We start from the raw sequence: 8,809 nt of genomic DNA on the forward strand, positions 1-8,809 counted from the left end.
GGCGGGGTTGTGTTCTCCTTTTTTAGTCAGAATGAACTTGCCAAACCTCTGCTCTAAGCCAAAGAGGAGGGTCACATTCCCTCATGAGGTCACAACAGGGCTCGGCAGGGCTGACAGCTGGGTTTTTCTGAGAATCCTAGGAGAGGAGGAAGCAGTGTGTAAATGGGGGCCACACCTCATTTCCCCAGGGCTGAGCTGTGAGGGGGACACCTTGATTGCAGAACCCCTTCCTGAGGGTAGAGGCTGAGGTGGAACCCTGAGTGTTTTCTCACCTGTCACCACAAGCCAGTGGAACTGTAATAGTAACAGCGATATCCCTCTGCAGTGTGCTTTGTCACCTGTGTGATGGAGAACTTGGCCTTGTCACTGGGCTCTAGTAGGGTCTGTCTGTACCAGGATGCTGAACTGCCTCTTTATCCAGAAGAAATTGTATGGCCCCCAAGGTCCTCCAACATTAGAGTCACAGGGCTCTCCCAGGGGATCACAGAGCTTGGCTCAGCCCAGACGGTGGGTTTGGGGATGGTCCCTAGAAGGAATTAGAGGCTGAGTAACAGACAGTCCCCAACTCAGTCTGCAGCTCTCAGCACCAAACACTCTAGACATTCCCCATCCATCAAACCTGCTGTTCTCCATCTCCAGCTGCGTAGGGGTGGCCCCTTGTTCCCCATGAGCACTTGGGACCTGGGAACCCTGGAGAAAGACTCACTTGCCTGCACACAGGTCCTTGGCCCCACACTCAGCCTTGAAAGAGAGTCTCCGTGAGAGATAAGCCCTGAGTCCTGAGCTGATCCCTCCTCCCCATGAGCTTCCCGAGGCCTAGGGTCCCCTGACTGCCAAGGGCCTGGCTGTGGGGCAGGGTCCCTCCCAGACCAGGGCTTTCCTCCTGTCCTCATCTCACCCAGGCAGAGCAAAGTTGTAAGGTTGGGTGTCATGATGTGTCCTCCCTCTGGTCCTGTGTGCAGGTGGGGGAGACCATGGAGCCCCCAGACAGACAGACAAGATGTGTCATGGGGTTGTCTCATTAGCAGCCCCACAGGAAGGGGAAACACCTCCAGGAGCCATGCTCTGGTTTCTAGGATGGAGCAGCACAGAGACCTGGAGACTTTCTGAGAAGCTCCTTCCATGTGAGGGGAACCAGGACCCAACCTTCCCTCTAGAGCCTCCTCCCATGGGCTCCCTCACCCTCAGTCCATCTACTGGCACCTCTTCGTGGGGTCCTCACTGTGGACAGTGATCACTCAGGCCCTTGAAACACTTCAGGAGGATGTGGGAGCCTGTGCCCTACAAAGCTCAGAACAACAGGGACAAACATTTACCATCCAGCTGTGCAGTTCAGGGGGCATCCCTGTGACAGTGACCTCTCAGCGGAAATGCAAGGAATTGGGGAAGGAAACGTGACCCTTCTATGGACACAGAGTGTGGCTTTCTTTCTGTGTCAAGTCCTTCAGAGACTTCTCCTTTTCCTAATGACAACACCCACCCTACCCTCCTAGGAACAAGCCTCTGAGTCATCCTGCTTCCCATTGCCCCTCGTCTATCGGGAAGAGCTGTGCCCAAATCATGTGGTTCTGCCCTCGATTTAGGGGATAGTGAGTTCTTTTATATGGAGAATAAAGCAGATAATTAAATATTCCTCCATCGTCCACATTCCATGTGACCTTGAGCAGCCACGTCCACCTCTGAGCCCCTGTTTCCTCATCTGCATCATGTCATCATGAGCCCCAGTCCTCACAGTGGTTGTGGGATCAGTGGTCCCAGGACATGGAGAGATAAATCCTTGTTTTTTTTCCAGATCTGATTAAGACATTTGGGGTGAGACATGAATGAAATAAGTTGTCAGACTCCATATCATCAGGGTGGATGATAGCAGTGCCCACTCAAGAGCCCCCATCTGCTCTTGATGCTGAGAAGCCCTATTTACAATATTTCTGAAATATGTACCAAAGTCAAAGCACACAAAGAGATACGAAAGTTCCCAGTCTCCAGGCAACCACGACAAACAAGAGAGACCAAAGCTGAGTGGCCACTGGCACCTGGGTTCAGCAAGGGGTCATCAGAATGCAAGTGCCTGTGTCTGTGCGGACAGAGAGGTGATCTGGGCTCAGGGTTGGAGTTAAAGGCAGTGTTGTCCCTGCTCCCATGTCTGGGAATGAGCCCTGGGCCACCTCTGCCTCTGACTCAGCCCCTGGTCAGCATGAGCCATGTCCTCCATGTGTGTGAAATTGAATCCATCCTGTCTGGTGTGACATGGTCATCTGCCCAGATGTGAGTGTGCGGCCTGCAGAGTTATCAATTGGGTTATTATGTTTGAGGAGATAAAACACTATGAAAGCATGAAACTCATTTTATTTCAACCATGTACAAACATCTGAAATAATAAAGAAAAATAATTGAATTATTGGAACAACAACAGGTGTTATATTATAGAAGAATATGAAATTTTAGAAATGAACTAAGCAAATACCTTAGAGAAAATAAAGAAATATTTGAAATAACACACTCAAAATACTCCTTTCATCAAGAATACACAGCTGAAGATACAATTATGAAACTGGAATACAACGCTGAGGAAATTTGTAAGACTAAGATAGAGAAACTGGAATTAGAAAACCAAGATGCACAGGGAACAGCAAGAGAAGGCCGGTGGCTCTGTGGCATTCAAGAGAAGAGCAGTGAGGATGACGCTGCTACAGTTCCAGAAGCCAATGGTTGTACAGTTTGCAGAGAAGCAGAGAGAACACACAGGGTCAGGGTACACAAGTATATTGATAGTCAAATGTGTGTCTTCATATTTCATGGAAGTGGAGAAAATTGATGTGAGCTGCCTTTCAAATGAAAGAAAAATACTAAAGATAAGGGGGAAGTACATTCATGAATGTAATTGTGGTTGAAAAATTCTATAGTTCCCCAAATTATTGTTAGGGAGCAAAGGTGAAAGCGTCAGAGGGAGAAATCCATAAGTACAAAGAGATTGGAGCACCTCTGACCTGTCCGATCTCGTGTTTCAGGTGTTAAACACCCCCATGTCAGGCTCCGTCTCCAGGAGGGATGTAGAGAGTTAGGGTAGATCTTTAACTATCAAATATTTTCTTTCTCATAGTTGGATCATATTCTCTACTGGAAGCATGAAAATCTTTTTTACTATATTAAAAAAATAGAGTGAAAATAAGGCATTTTCTAGACACACATAGTCTTAGACCTCCTACTGTTTACAGACTCAGAAAATGCAATATTAAAATATGCAATTAATTTGAAAGAATAGATTCAAGATAAAATGAGATGCACAAGTCAGAATGGCAAAACAAATAATGCATTGAAAAAATTTGTATATACATGTATATATATTTATATTTAAGAAAAGCAAATCAAAATATTAGGCCTGTTCTGTGTGTTATTAGAGAAAGATGGGATGGGGCAGGATTGTTTTTTGAAAGAAACAACAGCTCTGCTAATGCAAAATATTCTTTTCTTATCTAAAGAAAAGGATGAATTTAAAAATTCTTCCCAATTATAAATGTAAATACTAACTTTATAAATGGAGATAATGATCTAAAATTAGAAAATACAATATATAACCTCCAAACTGGGTGATGGGATTATATAAGAGATAAGTCTTGATCATAACAAAGGAAATTCAAAAAGAAAGTAAAAGAATGCAGGGTATCTTAATCCATAATGAAGCAACACTTAAGTAAAATGCCTTAAGACGAAGGAATCCCAGTATGAAACTCAAGGTTATTCATTTATTAATAAACATTAAAAGATTAACCAGACTGACTTAAGAATTAGATCAACGTATGCCCACTCAGAAAAAAACAGATGTATACTAACAATAGAATCTCATCTAAAAGAAAATCATTACAGAACACTTGAAATCAATAAAGAATTCGTTATTGTTATTTAGTAAAATTACCTGATAGCTACATAAATATTCCACAAAAATAGAAAGTTTAGAAGAAAAATTATTTTATCTTATTAAATAATAGATTTACTTTGAAGATACAGTACTCACAAACATTTCTTTAATCACAGTCAATGAAATACATAAAACAAATAAATATGTAATTGGTGAATCAGACAAATATCTTTATAATATTATAAGATTTAGAATATCTTAGAAATAATTTATAAGATAAAGAACGAAAATTTTTTTATAAGAGCAAAGGACACACTTTAATGCTTAATCTAATGTGTGGAAATATTATAACACTCTTTATTATGTCATGTAAATATGCATAAAATGGTTTGTAATGTGTATATGTCAAAAAATAAGTAAGTAGGGTCAAATATGTGGTGACAGAAAGAAATCTAACTATGGGAGGTGAACACAGTGTAAATGTATATATATGTCTTACTGTTAAAATGTAAAAAGAAAAGTAAGTAAGTAAATAATATGCTATTATGTGTATAGCAACAAGGAGAGAATGCACACATTTAAGGCTCATATTGCTCCTAACGTATTAAGTACTTCTTGGACAAAAATAAACTTATCTTCAATTTTTTTCAGGTTAATGGCATATGTATTAAATTCCCTGAGAAAGCTGCAATTTAATTAGCAATCAGCAATAAAGAGAAATTATGAAAGAATCTAATTACTGCATGAAATATGCCAAATACTAAAACATGTAATACTGTTTAAATTTATGATGCATTAAGGAAAAGGCATGATGAAATTACATTATATCAAGACTTGGAGAATGTCAGCCTAAAAAAAACAGACACACAGGGAGAGGTCAGCAGGTTGGTGGGATAAGAGTTCCTACCAATTCTGACACCCCAAATCAAAGACAGGGGACCCCCACTATGAAATAACCCCAAGTTCATATTGGCGACCTTCACCTCAATTCAGATTCATGGCACGTGACGGGCTCAGAAACTCACACGAACCTGTTTTAAACTCCTCATTACATATCCTGGGATGTGGGGCAAAGCGTGTGTTCAGAGACATGTGACTAGACTCAGGTGAGGCTGAATAGGTAGACAGGGATCTTGTTTTGAGGGAACCTCAGTGCCAACATTCGAAGAATTTGCTGTCACAGTTCAACTTTGTTTGATATTCAGAGTCAAGTGCAGCTTATGGCTTTCTCTATTCCCTTCGATCACACCTCACTAAATTGTATGGGAAATCAGCATAGGTTATGAACAGGTGTGTTATTTACCAATAACAATGAGTGGACTTATGAGTCAACAAATGACAGTCAATGAGAACATGGCCCGTGTTCCAGAAGATCCCATGGTTTCGTCTTGAATAAGACCTCCCAATGTTTCCTAACAGTTTACCACCATAATGAATTGCACGAGGAACTGTTTCCTCTGTTATTTATAGGGTGTAAAACAATTCAGCCTCCATAAATGATATGTGTTTCTCTGTTTAAACTTTATGTGTGTTATAAAACACACGCATGCTTCTTAAAATTTCCCTTTATTTTTAAATCATGGTTAAAAGTTATCTGTGTTACTGTTTTTTGTTTTTTTTTTTTCTCATTGAACTTTGTTTTAATGGGATCTAGAAATGCTGTGACAGAGTTTTGGTCAAGTTGTTTCCATTAAAAAGTACTGATTTTAAAAACTAATAACTCAAAAACTGCCACACATACAAAAAGAAAACAAATGGTCCACAAAACGTTCTCCTTTCTTTCTGAAGGTTTTAAATGCATTGTGATCATTAACCAATCTTTTACTATTAAACTTAAATGGCCAGTTGAGACCAACGGTTCTGAGACCATTCTCCCACCACTGATTAAGACACGAGTGGCAGGTATTGGGGATAATATTCATTTAGCCTTCTGAGCTTTCTGGGCAGACTTGGTGACCATGCCAGTTCCGGCTGCCTTCTTGTCCACTGCTTTGATGACACCCACAGCAACTGTTTGTCTCGTGTCATGGACAGCAAAGCGGCCCAGAGGAGAACAGTCAGAGAAGCTCTCAACACACATGGGCTTGCCAGGAACCATATCAACAATGGCAGCATCACCAGATTTCAAAAGCCTCGGGCCATCTTCTAGCTTTTTCCAAGAATGATGATCAATCTTCTCCTTCAGCTCAGCAAATTTGTAAGTTATTTGAGCTGTGTGACAATCCAGCAAAGGTGCATATGTGGCACTGAGTGGTTCAGCATAATCACTTGAGCCGTGAAGCCAGCTGCTTCCATTGGTGGGTTATTTTTGCTGTCACCAGCCATATTGCCACAATGAATGCCTTTGAAAGACACATTCTTGACACTGAAGCCCATATTGTTCCCAGGAAGAGCTTCACTCAAAGCTTCATGGTACATTTCAACAGACTTTACTTCATTTGTTACATTGACTGGAGCAAAGGTGACCATGCTGGGTTTGAGAACACCAGTCTCCACTCGGCCCACAGGGACGGTACCAATACCATCAATTTTGTAGACATCCTGGAATGGCAGACGCAAAGGCTTGTCAGATGGATGAGCTGGTGGCAGGATACAATCCAGAGCTTCAAGCAGCATGGTTCTACTTGCACTGTCATCTTTATGGGTGACTTTCCATCCCTTGAACCAAGGCATATTAGCGCTTGGCTCCAGCTTGTTGTCACCATTCCAACCAGAAATTGGCACAAATGCTACTGTGTCAAGGTTGTAGCCAATTTTCTTAATGTAGGTACTGATTTCTTTAATGATTTCCTTGTGTCTTTTCTGGCCATAAGGCAGCTCAGTGGAATCCATCTTGTTAACACCAATGATTAGTCATTTCATACCCAGTGTGTAAACCAGAAGGGCATGCTCGTGGGTCTGCCCATTCTTGGAGATACTTGCTTCAAATTTACCAAAACCAGCAGCAACAATCAAGACAGCACAATCAGCCTGTGATGTCCCTGTAATTATGTTTTTGATAAAGTCTATGTATCCTGGGGAATCAATAATGGTCACATAATACTTGCTAGTCTCGAATTTCCACAGGGAGATAATGGTGATACCATGCTCACATTCGGTTTTCAATTTATCCAAGACCCAGGTACACTTAAAAGAACCCTTCCCCATCTCAGCAGCCTCCTTCTCAAATTTTTCAATGGTTCTTTTGTCAGCCCCACCACATTTGTAGATCAGATGGCCAGTTGTGGTAGATTTGCCAGAATCTATGTGTTCAATGATGATGAAGTTGATATGAGTCTTTTCCTTCTCTATTTTAGCTTAGATGTAGCATTGGTTTTCATGACACCTGTGTTCTGGCAGCAAACCCATTGCAAAAAAAAGCTGTGTTACTGCTTTTCATTTCACTTCATTCACTTTTGGCATAAAGTATTTTATTCCATATGTAACAAAACATCCATTAATTGTGATATTAATTTCTATGGTTTTTGTCTAAAGTGCAGAACACGCTTGTTGATATTCTCATAAGTGTCAGTGCGCGCGCACACACACACACACACACACACACACACACGTTTTTCTCTAGTGTCTGTAGTTGTGGGCTAGAGCTGTGTTCTCTTTCTTTTAACTAGTAATAATTACTTATTCCCCAAACTGAATGAAGCAATTCTTACTCTTGCTAGTAATGTGCTGGGACTCTGGGCACTCAATATTTCTCCCACAATTGATTGGGCCATTGTTTTCTGTTTGCCACTCATGTAGATGTATTAGGTTTTGGCAACATAATTTCATTGAAACTGGTAAAGCACTGAGATGGAACGGACCATGACCTTTAATATAGAGGAAAACATACGTGCAAAGTGAGACCATTCATGACATGTGTTACAGCTGGATTGTACTCATTTGCGAAAGACAGTTCTATCCACTCCACCCCAACAGCATTCACATTGGTCTTTAGATTGGCCACAAAGAAAGTATTTACCTCAAACAAATATGCAAATACCATAACTCCCAGCACTCTAAAAACTTATTTCAGAGTCAGTTTAGCATCACGTCATCAGGCTGTCACTTCAAACACCAGTGTGCACATAGAAACTGAAGGCATTTCTTAGAAACTATCATGTGATGAACAGAGGCTGGTTCTATGTGTCCAGAGGGGAGTTGGGGGAATGATCTTGGACTTATCTGTTCCAAACTGGAGCTGATTTTACCCATTTGTTCCCTTATCTAAGACAGATTCTGGATTCTGAGCTGAGGAAAAGTATGTATCAAGTTACGTGGCTATTAAAAATGAAGAAGAATATATATACATATGAAAGCAGACCAGGCGTGAAGGTGTGGATTGAAACCTTTCTGTTTCAAGAAATTCGGTAATGGGAGGGAGGGACTGTCCACAGCTTAGCTGCAGAAGATTCTCTACAGGCAACACTCCAGATGTTTGTCATCGTGTCAGCAATGTTTACAGCTCTTGACGTTCTGTACAGTTCTCTCAATTTGTGCTGCATATATTCTTTTAGAATGTCCTAATCATGCAAGATTTATTTTCAATGATCTGCCTCACTGAAATGTGGGTTTGTTGTCTTCTGCGTTGTCCTCCTGCTGCTCCCTGGGTCCCCTCAGGCTGGGTCGAGCCTGAAACAGCAGCACCCCGAGGACCAGCAGGATCAAGGCAGCCACGACCATCCGGATGAGATTCCCCAGTGTGTAGTCTTGGGGGAGGGAGGCTGGGAATTGTGGACAAAGAGGTCACAGAGGTCATGCAGATCACAGTCCTCAAAGATCCCAGATGTGCACCTGCCCCGTGACTGGACGTGACCCTCTGTACCACACTTGACTGAGGGTCTACAGACCCCAAAGCTGCATGGAGTAGGAACAGGAGGAAGATGCAGGGCCCTGTCTGCCCCTTCATATCATCTGTAGCACCAGTCCTTGTCCCCAAAGTCGGCCCTCCAGACTCTGCACTCTCCCTGCACACGC

At 41.9% G+C, this 8,809-nt stretch overlaps 2 pseudogenes; both read right to left on the minus strand.

Moving 5' to 3' along the window:
• LOC102880352 overlaps positions 1–932 on the minus strand; it is a 14,674-nt pseudogene extending 13,742 nt beyond the window's left edge.
• A 4,827-nt stretch (positions 933–5,759) lies between these two features.
• LOC102880600 lies at positions 5,760–7,152 on the minus strand (annotated as a pseudogene).
• Between the last annotated feature and the right edge of the window lie 1,657 nt (positions 7,153–8,809).

This window comes from Pteropus alecto, unplaced genomic scaffold, assembly GCF_000325575.1.
Source record: "Pteropus alecto unplaced genomic scaffold, ASM32557v1 scaffold326, whole genome shotgun sequence".
NCBI lineage: Eukaryota > Metazoa > Chordata > Mammalia > Chiroptera > Pteropodidae > Pteropus > Pteropus alecto.